General features: G+C 39.9%; 1 long non-coding RNA gene across 13 annotated transcripts in view; it reads left to right on the top strand.

Moving 5' to 3' along the window:
* Positions 1 to 920: 920 nt before the first annotated feature.
* The window catches only part of LOC103692893 (uncharacterized), a 66,578-nt gene continuing 51,319 nt past the window's right edge, over positions 921 to 16,179 (top strand). For 10 of the 13 annotated variants that reach the window (XR_010053366.1, XR_010053365.1, XR_010053364.1 and 7 more), the window contains exons 1-2: positions 8,750 to 15,050; positions 16,075 to 16,157. This is a non-coding gene — a long non-coding RNA (uncharacterized LOC103692893). The other 3 variants (XR_005487077.2, XR_010053363.1, XR_010053368.1) reach the window with 3 other exon arrangements.

Genomic DNA, 16,179 nt, shown 5'->3' on the forward strand with positions numbered 1-16,179 from the left:
GTGGGCCTGCTCAGAGCCCTGGATCTGGGCCTGGGTGGAAGCTGAGTTGCTCAGCCCACTAACTTTCCCACATTCAAGCCTCTAGGGCCAACTCTCCTGCACTGCCAAGGTGAGGGGTGGGGATAGTTCTGTACAGCCCTGGGATATAGCCTCAGGTGGTGGGGCAGCCCAGATCATGGAGGGCCACATGACTTTGGCAATAACACAGTCCTGGACATTGTCACAGACCCCTGCTGCTGTAGGGCCACGGGCCCAGACATGGCCATGAGCAGAAGCACGGACCCAGACATCACCACGCCCACAGGAGGAAGCATATGCTTCTTACTTCAGGCTGGTCCTCAGCACTGTTGTATCACCAGCTCCACTCTCTTGACAGTGAATGAACATAATTGTTGTAGTGCTGTCCCGCTTGCTTCACCACAAAGTGGCAGACAGGACTCTGATTTACTAGATTTTATTATGTAGAAACAGGCATTTCTTTATGAAAAACTTTTGAGCATAAAGTTTAACAACAAACAAATAAACAAACAAACTGTTCTCACCAGGACTGAGAAAGGTGCCCATCATTTTGAATGCAATCCATTTAGCTCTTTCTGATAAACTTTCTACACAGATGAAACAACATGACCAAATGTCGCTTCTGTCTCCATCCCAGAGAAAGGAGCGACACCACGACGTTCTTCTCAAAGCAGTTTATTCAGGAACCTTTCTTTCTGCATACAAGCAGCAATCTCTCTTTTCTTTTCTTCTCTCCCCCTCTCCCCTCAGCCCCCAGCACACTCCCTTATATCCTCCCTCAACTCCGCCTCCTCAGTTCAGACTGTGTAGTCTCAGTTCATAGGTCCACGTCCCTGATCTTGCGTCATGGTGCGCCTGCGCAGCTCTCACAATGGACGTGGCTAGTTTCAGGTGTGTGAGGAAGTCAGGTGGGAGTCATGAGACATAACTGCAGTCCCGGGCGCCATCTTGGGACTGCCGCCACACCCGCTCCCCACATCCTTTGTGACTGTGTAGCTCAGAATGGTTCCCTACAACCAAAAAGAAAGTTAGGGAGGAAAGGGTTTATTTGGCTTACACTTCCATATCACAGTTCAGCATCAAAGGAAGTCAGGACAGAGACTGAAACCTGGGCAGGAACCTGGAGGCAGGAGCAGATGCGGAGGCCACAGAGGGGTGCTGAGCTGAGAAAAAGGTTTTCCCTTAAATTGGGAAATTTGTTGTGTGTTTGTGTGTGTGTGTGTGTGTGTGTGTGTGTGTGTGTGTGTGTGTGTGTGTATAAATGTGAGTGTGAAAGTGCGGGTATCTGTGTCTATGTGTATATGTGTCTGTGTTCGAGTGTGTATCTGTGCATGTGAATGTGGTTGGGTGCGTGTATCTGTTTATGTGAATGTGAGTGTGAGAGTGTGTGTGTGTCAGTGTCTGCGTTTATAAATGTGTCTTTTTGTATGAGTTGTGTTTCTGTCTGTGTCCGCATGTGTGAATGTGTGTTTCTATGTATGTGTGTGAGTGTCTGTATATGTGAATGTGGGTGTGTGAATGTGTATGTCTGTGTGTGTGTCTGTGTGTATGTGTGAGTGTATGTATCTGTCTCTGTATGTGTGTGTGTTTGTGTGTGTGTGTGTGTGTGTGTGTGTGTGTGAATGTATATGTCTCTGTGTATTTCCTTAAACTACTTTACACCTCTTTCTCCTCATTCTCACTATGTCCTTATTACCAGAGCCTCATACTTAGGAAAACTGAATTTAAAAATTTAAAAATTAAAAGGTGCCTTCTTGAAACAAAGTGCCACTCCCTGTTTGGTGGTATGTTTTCATGTGTTTATTGGGCATTGAGAAAATTAAGTAATGATCCTAAGGGATTTACCTTGTCAGCATGCTTTATTGATTGGAAACAAGAGTCCGGTGTCAGGCAGACGTGTCTGAATGCCTTTCTCCTCTACTTCCTTGGGGCATGGCCTGTGTTTCAACATTTATAGCTTTCAATGGGTAGAAGTGATTTTTAAATATGCAAAGTTTTTGAAAGAAGACAGTATGTAAAAAGCACCAGATACACAGTAAATACTCCAAACACGCTCGCTATTGTTTGTGATGCTAATTTGCAAATATTTTAAATTTGCTTTAGTATTTAGTATTTATTTTTAGATAATTGAAAATACTTTCTAATTTCTCATTTAATGTCTTCCTTGACCCATGGGTTATTTAAAAACCTGTTGTTTAATTGCCAAATCTTTATGGATTGCCAACTTTTTCTCTGTTGCTGATTGCTATTTGTAATACTCTGATCAGGGACATGCTTGGTATGATTTCAACCCTTTTAAATGTATTAAGCCTTGTGACATATCTCATTATTTGTAAGATTACAATGTGATATAAGGAAGAGAAATATTGATCTCATCCTCTATGCCATTCATTTAAAGTGTAGTATTTCTAATAGTATTGTAATTCTTATAAGACATTTTAACCTGCCTGATATTAATTATAGGGTACACTGGATGGACTTTCCTCCTCTGCTTTTGATCAGGACCATTTCAGTCAGCTTGGCAAGACAGCTGCTGAGTTATCCTTCCATACATCAGAGGCAATGAATCCAGTGCCAAGAACACATTGTTCTCGGACTGTAAGAGATGAACCCAGCCTTATGTGATACCATGCTACTCAGCTTTTCTATCTATAGCTCTCTCTGTGTTTATATGAGTGTGTGTGTGTGTGTGTGTGTGTGTGTGTGTGTGTTTATGTGTCTGAGCATATGTGTGTATGTGCGTTTATATGTATGCGTCTGAACATGAGTGTGTATGTTTGTGTATATGTATGTGTCTGAGCATGTGTGTTTGTTTGTGTATATGTATGTGTCTGAGCATGTGTGTGTATGTTTGTGTATATGTATGTGTCTGAGCATGTGTGTGTATATGTGCCTGAGTGCGTGTGTAAGAATGTTTGTATGTGTGTGTCTAGTATGTGTGTGAGAGGGACAGAAAGAGACTTGTAGTTTTGTTACTAATGGTTTGAGGGACTTTGGCTCTTCATTCTCTCTCTTTCCTGGTAAATAGGTGGAGACTTTGCTCTTGATGCCCCGGTGTCATATGTGGCTTCGTGCACAGTTATAAAAACAAATGATCATGAACTGAAACGTCTAAAACCATGAGTATAATCATCTTCTCATAAGTTGATTATCCCAAGCATTGAATTATACTAATGTAAAGCAGGCTAACACAACAGATAAGGAAATTGTAAAAAGCAGGTGACACGTCTTTTCATAAGGAGATGAAGACCAGCAGGTTCTAACACTCATCATGGTGGGAAGGGTCAGCTTCCTGGTGATCTTTGAGGAAGGGAGTTAAAGGGGGCATGGGTGGACATATGATGTCTGGGTAAGAATTTTCAAGGCAGATGGGATGGCAGGGTTTTCAGGTAGGTGGCAGCCTTTATGTGTTTGAGAGCAGCAAGAAGATTCTTTCTTAGTGCAGAATGAACAGGGAGAAGCATAGAAATGAATGCACCACACTTGAGTTTCAGTGAATATTTTTATGACTAACATTTAAAGGCTCTTTACTACGTGTTAAGTTAATATGAAACCAGTACATTCATACTTCATAAAGTTATACAAACAACTTTTGAACAGTATATGTGTGTTAAGGCTTATGTGGATAGGGCAAGACACTTTGAGATGGGTTGATATACTGCCTCTGAACACACACACACACACACACACACACACACACACACACAGGTTTACATTACACATTTTGACTTACTTGTGGAGTCCAATTATTATTTTTTTATATTCCATAGGACTGTTTACTTTAGGTTGAAAGGATCTTTATATATGATGGAGTGAGACTTGTTAATTTTTTGAAGATTTTTATATCTATGCTAGTGAAAGATAGTGGCTTATAGTTGTTTTTCTTTGATGTTTTTAGAATACAGGGCTGACCGCAGAATCAGTTTGGAAGGCTTTTTGCTTTATTTTTTTTCTAGAAGAGATTATGAAAATTTTCTGTGCTCTCTTCCTTAGATGCTGGTAAATTTTCTGGGTAGCTTTTTTTGAGAAGGCTATTACATTCTGCATATGGAAATATTACATACATACAAAAAGTTCCAGACAAAGTTATTAAATACTATTTAACTTCTTTAGGTAGATACTCATGATGTCTCTAACCCGTGTACATTTTATAGTTAAGATAGCTGAAATATTGGTCCACGTTGTCTAACATGTTAAAGTCATAGCTGCATATTTATTTTATAGCTGTTTGCAGTGTTCCTCTGCTATACATGTTTCAGCATCAGCCATGCCTTTTTCATCTTGAACGTTGTGAATTCATGTTGTCCCTGTCTTTCTTGAGTAGCCTAGAAAGAGGCTTATCAGTGTTATGGGTTTTCCCCAAACAGTTTTTGGTTTAATTATAATTTGGTATTTTCTGCTATAATTTATTGTTTATTATTTTGTTTATTCTATGCTAAATTTTTATCCCTAAACAAGAACAAATTGATTTTGAAGTTTTAAATCTCTTATGTGCTTATTATTATGACTCCTCCTCTAAGTACATTTTCCCCATGATTCACAAATTCTGATCAGTTGTATTTAAGTTTTATTTAGCTTAAGCATGCTTTCCTTTTTGTTTTATCATTGTTCTTTTTTTCTCTATTAATTAATTTATCCACTTTACATCCTGATCACAGCCTTCTTCTCCTCCCAGTGTCCCCTCACACAGCCCCTCCCTCGGCCTCCTCCCAGTCTCCTCTGAGAAGGTAGAGGATTCTTTTGACCTATGGGTTATTTAGAAACACTTTATTTCACTTTTAGACCCTAGAGATTTTTTTCTGTTGCATTTCTGCATCTGACTTCCATTTTAATCCCACTGTTCTTTGGTAACATTGCATAATAATATTTTTAATCTGTAGAAACATGATTTGGGCTCCCATAGTTGGATAGAATAATCATTAAGTTTCTATGTAGTAAGTTATAGGTAGGATTACTTGGGTTACCTAGCTCACTTTTCTCTAACGCTGATGGCTGAGCCCTGGTAGTGAGCGTGCCCATCAGGTGTCCCAGCCCCATGCATGCCATCTGGTTCTCTTGGAGACAGGTGCCAGTGGCCCCTGCCTCCCTTTCCTGTCAACAGTTGTTGCAATCTATTTTCTTAAGGTCCAGACCGTTTTGATGATTTAATCCCAGTTTTGCGTGAGACTGATAAGGAGCGTGAGGTACTGTTCTTCACTCAGATGGGATGATGAACTACTCTTCCCTCAGGTGCGATGGGGTTCTGAGGGAGCTGACTTTGGCTATGGAGAAGCGGCTTCATATACTTCACAAGGACGAGTGTCTCCTCCAACATCCCCAAACTATGAGCCATCTCTCCTTGACGTTCTTTTTGAGAACTTTTGTCAGATTTCTACAAGTAATACCCACAGGAAGAAGGCTTCTATCTCCACTAGTCGCAGATGCCAATCTGGCTCCATGAACGGCCTTCCACTGTCCTGTGGACTCACTGGATATGACACATGCAGGGACAGTGAAAGGCATTTCTGTTCTCATGTCAAATTCCATCATAAACAGGTATGATTTTTGTAGCCATCAAAAGGTAATAAAAGCGTGTTCATATTCCAAATGAAATGAATCTGGGGTGGACAAGGCATTCTGTGGATATTCCCAGACAAAGAGATGTAAAGTGCCCCCTGTGTGTCAGCCAGCCCTGTGGTAGTCCTTACATTAGCCGGCCCTGTGGTACTCCCTCCTGTCGGCAGACTCTGTGGTACTCCTGCATGAGCAGGCCCTGTGGTACCCCTGCATCAAATTGTCCCCTGGTACTTCTAGCATCAGCAGGCCAAAGAACCTGCTTCCTTTCGTTCTAATTAATATTCAGCCTCCTGCACATGATTAAAATGGCCATTTAAGTGTTTCTGCTAGTGCGTGGCTTAGAAGCTGCTGCTTCAGGAAAACAGTTTTTGGCTGTCACTGTCTGAAAGCACCTGCCCTCTGTATCTGGAAGCAGAGAAGTTTGCCCCAAGACCTCAATTAGTAATGGTTCCAAGAAAAATCACTGATTCTCAGTTTCCACAACTTTTTCTCAGAGCAAGGACAAGAATGACAACTTCCACTCTCTGGCGCGTGGGAGCCAATAAGAGCAGTGTCAGCGTCTTTCCTTTCTTCATTCTGTTCTGGCTTTCCGCACCTGTCTCCATTTCTTGTTTCCTCCCAAACCTGGTATTTTCATTTGAAAATAGCGCAACTTGGAGAATTGGGTTAAGGAAAGCATCGCACACCTACCCTGCTGCTATTCCTGCCTCTGCTCCACTGACGTTGGTTCCTGCATTGCCGTGAGAGATGGCGCTATCCACGGTTTGCTTTTCCTCCCGCACCATTGTGTCCACAGCTGACTCTCAGGGCGGGTACCGCATGCTCCTCACCTGCTTAACGCCATGCCCTTAACACTCCTTACCTTTCAGGGTAGCTGAGGTAGGTGGGGTTCTTACGTGTATTTATGTATTTACGTATGCTGTTCCCATGACTGGAACAGACCCTTCCTCCCACACCAGAGAATTTCATTGTGCTGTAGTTATTCTTTATGTCTCAGGAGAGACTCCACATGTCACTTCGCATGCCTTTCCTTTTGAAACATCTTCTTTCAATGTACCCCAGGCTAGCCTCCAGCCTCTGTCTCCTGTGTCCTGGATATTACTAAATTTGCTAGCTACATTTTCCTTGTTGCTTTTAGCATCCACCTCTTCCCCCACAAGCCTTATCAGAATTTAAAATATAAGTTTTGTCACATAGCTCTTAAATTAGACTTTTCAAAACCTCAAGAACAAAATTATAATTTTTAAAAAATTGTCTTATACCTTGTGGGTGGGTGGACTACAGCGACTTGCTTATGTTAGGCAAATCACCTGCCTCAACCCCACTCAACCCCACTCAACAACCATGATTTGTGGTCCACTTCCAGACTGTAAAAATCTCAAAACTATCTCAAAGATAGAGTTCATAAGTTATTTTTGTTGAACATTCAAACACACACACACACACACACACACACACACACACACACACAAAACAAAAAAGAGATCTGAACACAGTAAGAAATTATGAATACCAGGAAGCAGAGTGTGAAATGATGTGAGCTTTAGGAAGATCTAGAATGAATGTTTGCTGGGATTTTAAGCCATCTTACCTGAGCAGAGTATATTGAACTTGAGTTAATATTAAATTGCGATGAATAAGTATTTATTTATTTAAGTGGCTATATATATTTTTCTCTAGAAACTTCAGTTTTTTCTGTACATGATAAAAGTGCTTTGCTGGCCAGAGGCATTGGTGAGGGGTGACTTCTCTTGGGAGGTTGTCTCTGAGAATCCCAATGCCTCGGTGGTCCAGGCCTTCGCCCTTGTGAGGAGCTGTGGAACCTGCCTATTCTAAGGAACATCCTACTCTCCATAGTAAGGGAACTCTCATGTTTGCCCTTGGCTGGGTAATATAACTATGCTTTCATTGGCTTAAATGCTACCCCAATTCTTTCCATTGCTAATGTCAACAGGAGTGGTTTGTCAGCATATGCAACCTTGCCCTATGCATCATTTGTTCTGAGATTCTCAGATTCAGTGTAGTGTTAAATAGGCTGGGATCAGAAGCAAGTGACACTTTCATCATTTGAATTAGGAAGGTGTACCATGGTTTAGTTTAAGTAGCCTTATAAAGCATGTATGATTCAAAACCTATTTTTATTCATCCACAAACTGCTGGCTTGTATCTCATTAGATGAATACATTTCTACCCCAGTGATTATAAGGTAACAGAGCCTGAAATATGGCAAAAATTTTACTTGAGCAGGACTGAAGTTCTTTTATAATTCATAACATCTAGCCCGTTAGCTTGCTTGTTTTTTGTGTTAATTTCTTTTAGGTTTAAGAGGCTAAATTTTTGTTTGGTATATCTATGTTTCCTTTTCCTTTCTCTCTCTCTCCCTGAGCCTCCTGCATTTCTAAAACATTGGAAGGTTTGCACAATCACACCTTGATTCTCTTTGCTTCCTGATTTTGATGTTTCTGAGAGTAAGTCAAAGCCTACAGTGATGCAGGATAGTGGGTCTCAAACATTCTTTGGATTCTGGCTTGGGCTAAGTCTGTCTGTGGACTACGTTCATCTATCAAGTAAGGGATGAAATGCAGAGATCTTAATGTCATCACAGCCTCATTTTAAATTACAATTGTACTTATTTATACATTTATTCATCTCCCTCCCTCTTTCCTCCCTCCCTCTCTCTCTCCCTCCCTCCCTCCCTCTCTCTCTCTCTCCATTTCTGTGAGAGTTTCTTAATTAGTATCCACTGGCTGCTTTTGCTCCTTTCACCTGTGTGTGTGTGTGTGTGTGTGTGTGTATGTGTGTGTCTGTGCGTTCGTGCACACGTGTGAGTATGTGTGCACATTTTCATGTGTGTGTGCCATAGTATGTATGCGGCAGTCAGGATGAGTTGCTACAGTGAGTTCTCTCCTTCCATTGTGTGTGTTGAGAAGTGAGTTCATCAGGCTGGTGCCTTTACTGGCTGAGCCATGTTGCTGCATCTTGATTTTGCCATCTGGAACTTGAAGACAAGAGTTATTGTTGCATCTGAAGGTGTTGGATGCCCTCTCATTTCTTTTCACCCCATTTCGTAGTCCACTAAACTGCCTTCCAAAGTTTGATCTTTTTGCACACTTCGATACTACTATACCACAACTTTCTCTGCCTCCGTGGAATCGGGTTAAGCAGGTAAGTTAAACGAACTAAGTATACATGAGTTTTTACAGTATAGTTTAAAATAAACCGTCTTCGTAATGGTGAAACACAAGTGAGAACTTCAAAAGTTCTGGGCTCCAGGGTGAGCGTTTCCAGTCAGCCTGTAACAAAGCCCAGTTCCAGATTGGCTAAAGATCTAGTTTACATTCACCAAGACCAAATCTGTAGTGATAAAGTACTGACAGGGGAACTTCCCTATGAACTGGGCAGACACTCTGAAGTCATGAACTGTGCTCCCAGTGTGGGTACCATAAACTTAGTAATGAATAACACTCTTTGAAAGTCTGGACAAGAAAGATGTCTCACTGCAGGAGGCACGCTTTCCTGTCTGCAACCAAACTGTGCTTAGCTGATATTTGAAGCCTGACTTCACACTCTCCAGAGCTTGTCTTTGATCTCATACAGTTTAGTTAAATTGACTCTGATGTGTTTGCAGATTGGAGTTGGGGGGGTAGAGAAATGTGGGGGTGGGGGCATGAACCCATGTCTTTCTCCTTCATCGGGGAATTTGCCAGTATTTGTCCTCTAAGGAAACAAGATTTTTTTGCCCGTTTTGATTGATTGATGGTAAGAAGCAATTCCAATACAGCTATTACCTTTAAATGCTTTGAGGCAGAGTCTTAAGGAAAAGCTACAAAGTTGGATACAATGTAGCAAGTGAGATGTAGGCCGGAAGACGGAAGAGGTATAGACCAGAAGCAGGAAATAGAAGAGGAGTTGAGCGATGGCCTCCAAGCATGGCAAAACTGGGTTCTTACTTCTCCAAGCAGAACCAGGAAAACACGTTAAACTACAGCTTCTTGTGTGATTATTTTGAACCTGTAAAGAAAATCCTTATCATTTGAGTTTATCTCACTAAAATCAATAGGAATTTGATACTAGAATAAGTTTGTAATTTTTGTTTGTTTTAAATTCAGTGTTTCAAGTACTATTACATAAGAGAGAGGATTCTTGGTTAGACCGTATGTATGTCATTTGTAAGCATTTGCTGCTCGTTGTAGATTAGATTGCATTATTGCTTGAAAATCATGTGCTTCTCCACCTATTCCTCATCATTTTGATACTGGGCTTGACTCTTGCTTTAGACCAGTGGTTCTCAACCTTCCTGTGACCCTTAAATACAGTTCCTCATGTCATGGTGAACCCCCAATCATAAAAGTTATTTTGTTGCTACCTCATAACTTTGCTACTGTTATGAATCATAATGTAAATATCTGTGTTTTCCAATAGTCTTAGGCCACCCTTGTGAAAAGGTAGTTTGACCTCTAAAGGGGTCACCACCAGCAGGTCAAGAATGTCTGCTTTAGAGACCTATAGGTCAAAAAAAGGATGTCACATTTAAGCTTGTTTTTAAAAGGCATGCCATGTCTCCATCTAACCCTTTAGCAGCTTCTAACCCTCACCATAAGAAAAAAATGTGACCCAGATGGTTGTGGTCCTCTGGTGGGCTTTCTGAGGTGAGACAAAAGCCACAGCCCAATAGCTCAACAGCCTGATGTGACCTAGCTGTCTTGTAGATGTGAGTAATGTAACACTTCTTTGAGTCAGGGGAAGTTCACGGTATTTGCTTGAATGAGTTCAATGTGACTCACTCAGAAAATTCTAGATGCCAATGATAGAACAGCATCTGTACTATGTCCAGAAGATAGAAAAACCCTTCTAAAGCTTTCAGTTTGCTGGGGGGGTCAGGGATGTACTTAGTGAGACAGGTTTACCTAGGAATCATGAGTTTTGCATCCGTTGCTACAAGAAGTCAAAGTGTAGTGTTACCTGGGTAGAGAACAGGAGGAAATAAAGTTCAACTTGAAGTACTAAGTGTATATCAGGGATGGTGTCATAAACAGAATCTGAGTGTGTTCTTTGGAGATACTCTGTGGCACTCTACATTGATTTGTGCCTTTGTGTGTACCCTCACACATTTTAGCGCTTGCTTCCCACATTAGAGATATATAATTGGGGTTATGCATAAGGTCATTGCATAGAATGAGGTTTAAACTTAAGTATGTAATGCAAAAGATCATTTTCAAATCCTATATATTCATATTCAACAAATTTATATGTTCCATATACTTACAAAAACATTTTGTGCCAGGTATGACTTACAGTTCTCAAGTGATTAAAAAATTACACACTAAATTCATTGAGTCTTTTTGAGTAGAAATAATCAATTCCTTAAAGTGACTCTTTTTGTATAAAGTCAAATTCCTCATTAAGCCTTGGTATTATTGTAGCTATAATTAGGGAAATTATATTTACATCTATAATTAGTAAATAGATTAAAATGTCAGGAGTACAAAGAGATAAAATTTTCGTTTTTGACATTTTCTTGATGATATGACTGAGCTTTCAGTCCAGCTGTCAGTTAAAAGGGGGGGGGCGGGGTTCAAGGCTTTTGGAAGTATTCCTTATTTAGATTGGAACAAGAGGTTATATTCTCTTAAGATAAAAGCATAAATTGAGAATGCAGGATGCCTGCATTTGAAGGCCAGGTTCAGGTTTTACTGGGTGATGGAGGCTGGGCAGTCTTGTAATGTATCTGAAGCTTAGAGTTTCCCCCTATGAAATGAAGACCATAGTAACACCCTGCGCTTCTTCGAGAGTGTGCACGCCAGACACCTATTGCTGTGCATGGAATTGAGGGAGGTCTCAGGGTTAACTACTCTGGGCTTTGTTTCTGCTAACATAGTTAGCTTTCTCTCAGCAGAGGAAGGTCAACATTGAGAACAGAGGAACATTTTATTTTTATTTATGAGGCATTTGTGAATGGGGATAAATAAATACAAGCATCTGTAACTGTAAATACGCATTCACTCTTGGGATTATTTTTTACTCTAAGTGACCATAGATAAAACTTGAGCTCACTCAGACCACCTTAGCTTCAGAAAGTACAAGGAGAAGACATTCTTGGGAAAAACAATGGTGCAGAGAACTACGCTTCCACCTTTAATCCCCAAGACACAATTGATAAAGCATAAATCATATGAACTCTCTCAGACACATAGTGTGCCTCTGGTCTTTCCTTCATTTTATATCAAACCAGAAAAAAAGAAAAGTACTGGGTAAACAATCTCTCTCTCTCTCTCTCTCTCTCTCTCTCTCTCTCTCTCTCTCTCTCTCTCTCCCCACCCCCCTCTCTTTTTGTATGACGAGAATAGAGTTGGGTAAATTTGTTCTTTTCTACCCTGCTCATTCTCCCTGGGAATGCTAAGAAAAGTTTGAGAATGACTTTCAGAGAAACATTTTTAATTGTTTTAATTTATCTAAAAACAAGCAAAAAGTTTAATTAACAGGCTCCGAGTAATAGTTATTCCATTTTTTCTTGTGCTATCAGCTTTCACTTTTATTTACGATGTGTGTCCCCTTGTGTCTCCTTCATACCCTGGTCCACTATCACTAATATTTCTGTGATATGCGACTAAACCTAAATGTAAAATTAGCACCTGCAATCAATGCAAATTAATGATTTTTTTTTTAAATTTCAATCAGGAAAAGCAGCTTTGTAGTTGAAAATCCCACGCTGGCCCTAGAGTGGGAGTTTTTCCAGCCTTTGCTTAAATCCAAAAAAATACTGCAATCTTCTGGCACAGGCTCACTGTAATGCTTTAAAAACAATTTAGCAACTGTCATTGCTGTAATTACAGTAACTAATTACCATCCTTAGCAAACAAATAGCTTAACATAATACGCAAGCCGAATCAATTTTGAAGAAATGCAAATTCCAAAAGCGAAAAAGGGCATTTTGGCAAACCTGAAAGAGAAGCAGGAAAATAATACACTTTGTTTTATCTGCACATAATTCCCAGGGAATATCATATCATAAATATTTGCATTCAGTTCTTATCAGGACATTTGCATTTGCTTCTTATCAGTGTGCAGACCGGACTCTGCCAGAGAGAGAGGGGAGCGCCACACCATGCACATATTTCTAATGAATCACGTCTCGGGCCCAGAGAATATTTTGGCTGGAACTTTATCACCCAGATGAAGAGGTCATTTACTCTCCCGGTTGGTTCGTCTTGGAATTGTCTTGAGATTCTGATGTGATTCACCCGACGTGGCATTTGTTTATTTCTTTATTTCAGACAAACACTGGAGGCATTTGCTTTGCCTTTTTTAAAGCAGAGAATTGCTTCCAAATGCTGTGTTCAACGGACGTGTCTCCCCTTGCCTGGTGCCCCTCCCCACTTACGCCCCAACTTCTAGACAAATGAAATAATATGGAGGGGAAATTCCAGATTGTAATTATTCTGAATTCTATGGCAGGCACAGGCATTTTTATTTTGTAGAAATCAATGAAGAGGGTTGGTTAAACCAAGTCCTAGAATAAGTTGAGTCTGATTCGACCATCATTGTCTTGAATTTAGTGTCAAGTCCTGTTGTTGTGTGGGAGCACATTTGACTAGAGACATAATCTTTAGTCAGCGGACACAGTGCTGATGCCACCTTTCTAGTGAGACCATCCGATTGTATCCAGGTGAACCTGTCTTTCCTGTTATACATAGTGATATACCACAGCCATGAGTACACCTAAGGTCGGTAAGTGCATCAACATCAGTTTCTCTAGATGTGAATGATAGCCAAGTCCTTTTTAACTCCTGAGTTATTATCTGGAAAAGCAGCCAGTACCCACTGGATTGCTGGTGCTGACCCTGAGTTACTCAGAGTCCACGTGACTTTAGAAAGAGAAACAAGAATATTTTTCATGTCGATTGGAGTCTTCCTGTTGGGTCTTGCCATTTAATTAAGTCAGATCTGTACTTTAACACTTTGATTGCATGAGGTTTAAATAGATAGGAGTATTATTTCCTTATGTAAAGCAAGGCCAGATTGAGATACAAGAATCATGGCCAGGCTAGTCAAGATCTCCCGAGCAGTGTTATTATTACACAATTTCCTCTGTAATTTTATCATCTACTTGATATTATTGCACAAATTCTAAGGTCAAACTTCAAAGGAAGGCTCAGGATGGGATCAATCTGAGTATGAGGATTTCAATTTCCAATTATAAATTAAAATATAGGTATAATGAAAAAGTTGTCATTATAATGGAAGCAAAAATGTATTTAATTGTGTTTCATAGTAATTTTATTCATGAATATGGTCACTTAAACTTCATTTCACCTTTGCCCAAGAAGAATTTTGCTTCAGTTTATTTATTTAACACAAAAGAGAATGTCTGGCTTATTATGCTTCAGATGATTGACACATCTCTTGTTTGGATCCAGAAAATGTTATTTAAAATTGCAGAAGGGTACTAGGAGCTTGTGAAACTTCATTCTTATAACAGTAAAGAAGCTTGTGTTTAACTATTCATTTTAATTGTAATCTTTAAGACTTCATAGCTTTTTTTCTTTCTTGAAAAGCATTGCTGTTAATATAGGCATTTTAAACTGTTTTATTTAGACAAATTGTTGTCTTAAAATTGTATGTACACAGTTGCTCCTATTGCGTTTCAAAGATTAAAGTCAAAATATGGCTTTACATGTTTACATCTTGCAAAATTACTCCTTCAAGAGGCTTTAAAATACCAAATATGAAATACAAATTTGTGCACGATAGTGTGGTTAGAATTTTAACATACATCAAAAGAAATCCTTCCAGAGAGGTCATGAGTTCAACTTTTATATGTTCCTGTTTAAGTTATAGGTGCACTATGTAAAATGTCCCCCTTTTTGAAAAAAGTTAAGAACCTAGAAACTGAATAGCACGAAAAACTCTTTGTGGGACTCAATAATTCATCTGGAAAGGGCTTTGTGTCTGTCTTTCATGTTTATCACTGTTTTTAGCTTTCTTGGAGGTGGGAAGAGCTTATAGTTAAGGGCCCATTATCAGGGAAAAGGATGCAGGAAGTCCAAAATATTTATATTTGTTCGTGGCACATGGACAGAAGATGGTTCTCAGGAAAAGGGCTTTCTGATTGATTGAAGACATGCTGGCGTATTTTAATAGCTTCTTCTGTCCAAGAGATAGCATCATCTTTGTCCTTATCGCTGCTCTGAAACTTACTTTAAACATTCTCCCATGCTCCTCCAATTAGATGCTTCACTCTCTTGGCTTCCTGTGTCCTCGCTGCAACTCATCTCATTTGTTTGCATTCTCATCTTTGTCAGCAGGTTGGGTGAAGAAGAGGCATATAACAGATAATTGAAGGGACATGCTTTGCAGCTTCAAATTCATCTGCATGGCATCCAGCCACAGCCACACGGTGATGGCGATAAAATGTGGATGTGGGAAACATCAGCTTCCACTTTGCAAAAGCTTAAGAGCCGGCAATTGATTGAATGGTATTACAGGGGATGATCGAGGGGAATCTTTTGGTTTTAAATGAAAGTCAATAACACCCAAATAGAAGATATATAGTCAGATCAAACACTTAGGCAGTGTCCCCTCACGGGAAATGTTTGGTTGTGCAGTAGTTTATTACTATCTAACCTTGCCTATGTCTCCTCTCGTGTGTTTGAATTGATGCTACCTTCACGTCATTCTGATGCAATTGTGAGCCTGACACTTTGGAGAAACTTTTCCTTACCATTTAGACACATGTAGCTGCCTCACATGAGCACAGTCAAGTCCTTGGTTCCAGTGTTTGAAATGTTGTTTGTTTCTAGTTTTGTACATATTTTATGTATACATGACATTATAGTTTATATCTTATGCCCTTCTGTAGAAAGAAACAATTTTATTATATCTTTCTTGTAACGAATATGTCTAGATTGTTTCTTCCTATGGGGTGAACAGTTATTAATGTCTTTTTTTTTCTTTTTTTTCGGAGCTGGAACCCAGGGCCTTGTGCTCGCTAGGCAAGCGCCCTACTGCTGAGCTAAATCCCCAACCCCATTAATGTCTTCTTATCAAGTGAAAACAATTCTTACAAATACTATGAGATAAGTACTAGTAATAATCCCATTTTACAGATGTGAACATCTGTCACAGAGTAGAAATTACAAAGTCCATAGACAGAAAGCTTTGGAGCTGAGACAATGTCATTTCAGCTTGACTGTCAGAGCTCTGTTATTAGTTGATTTTTATAACCCTGTGTTTCACTGCATAATTCTTTAAATAATTGTTTTCATTAGATAAGCATGTGTTTTCATTCAACCATGAGCACAAGGGTATCACTGGGTATGAGGAAATTTCTAGAGAAAATAATGTGTTCCTTCTGCTTCTTTGTCAGAAGATACAGTTTTTTACTGGCCTTCAAGCGCTTTCCCTTCAGAGCATTCAGTCTCTCTGCACATGAATCTCTAGAAGTGGCTTGGAGAGTTTTCCCTCCTGCAGAGAGAATGGACTTGTAAATTCTCCTCCTAGGAATGAGAAGATGAAGAGAATTAGAAGTGATATTCCTAAGGTGTTCTGCAGACCAACACACCAGACAGAAGACATGGATTAAGGTTACTGAAGGCAGATTACTAA

This window comes from Rattus norvegicus, chromosome 7 (assembly GCF_036323735.1).
Source record: "Rattus norvegicus strain BN/NHsdMcwi chromosome 7, GRCr8, whole genome shotgun sequence".
NCBI classification, from domain to species: domain Eukaryota; kingdom Metazoa; phylum Chordata; class Mammalia; order Rodentia; family Muridae; genus Rattus; species Rattus norvegicus.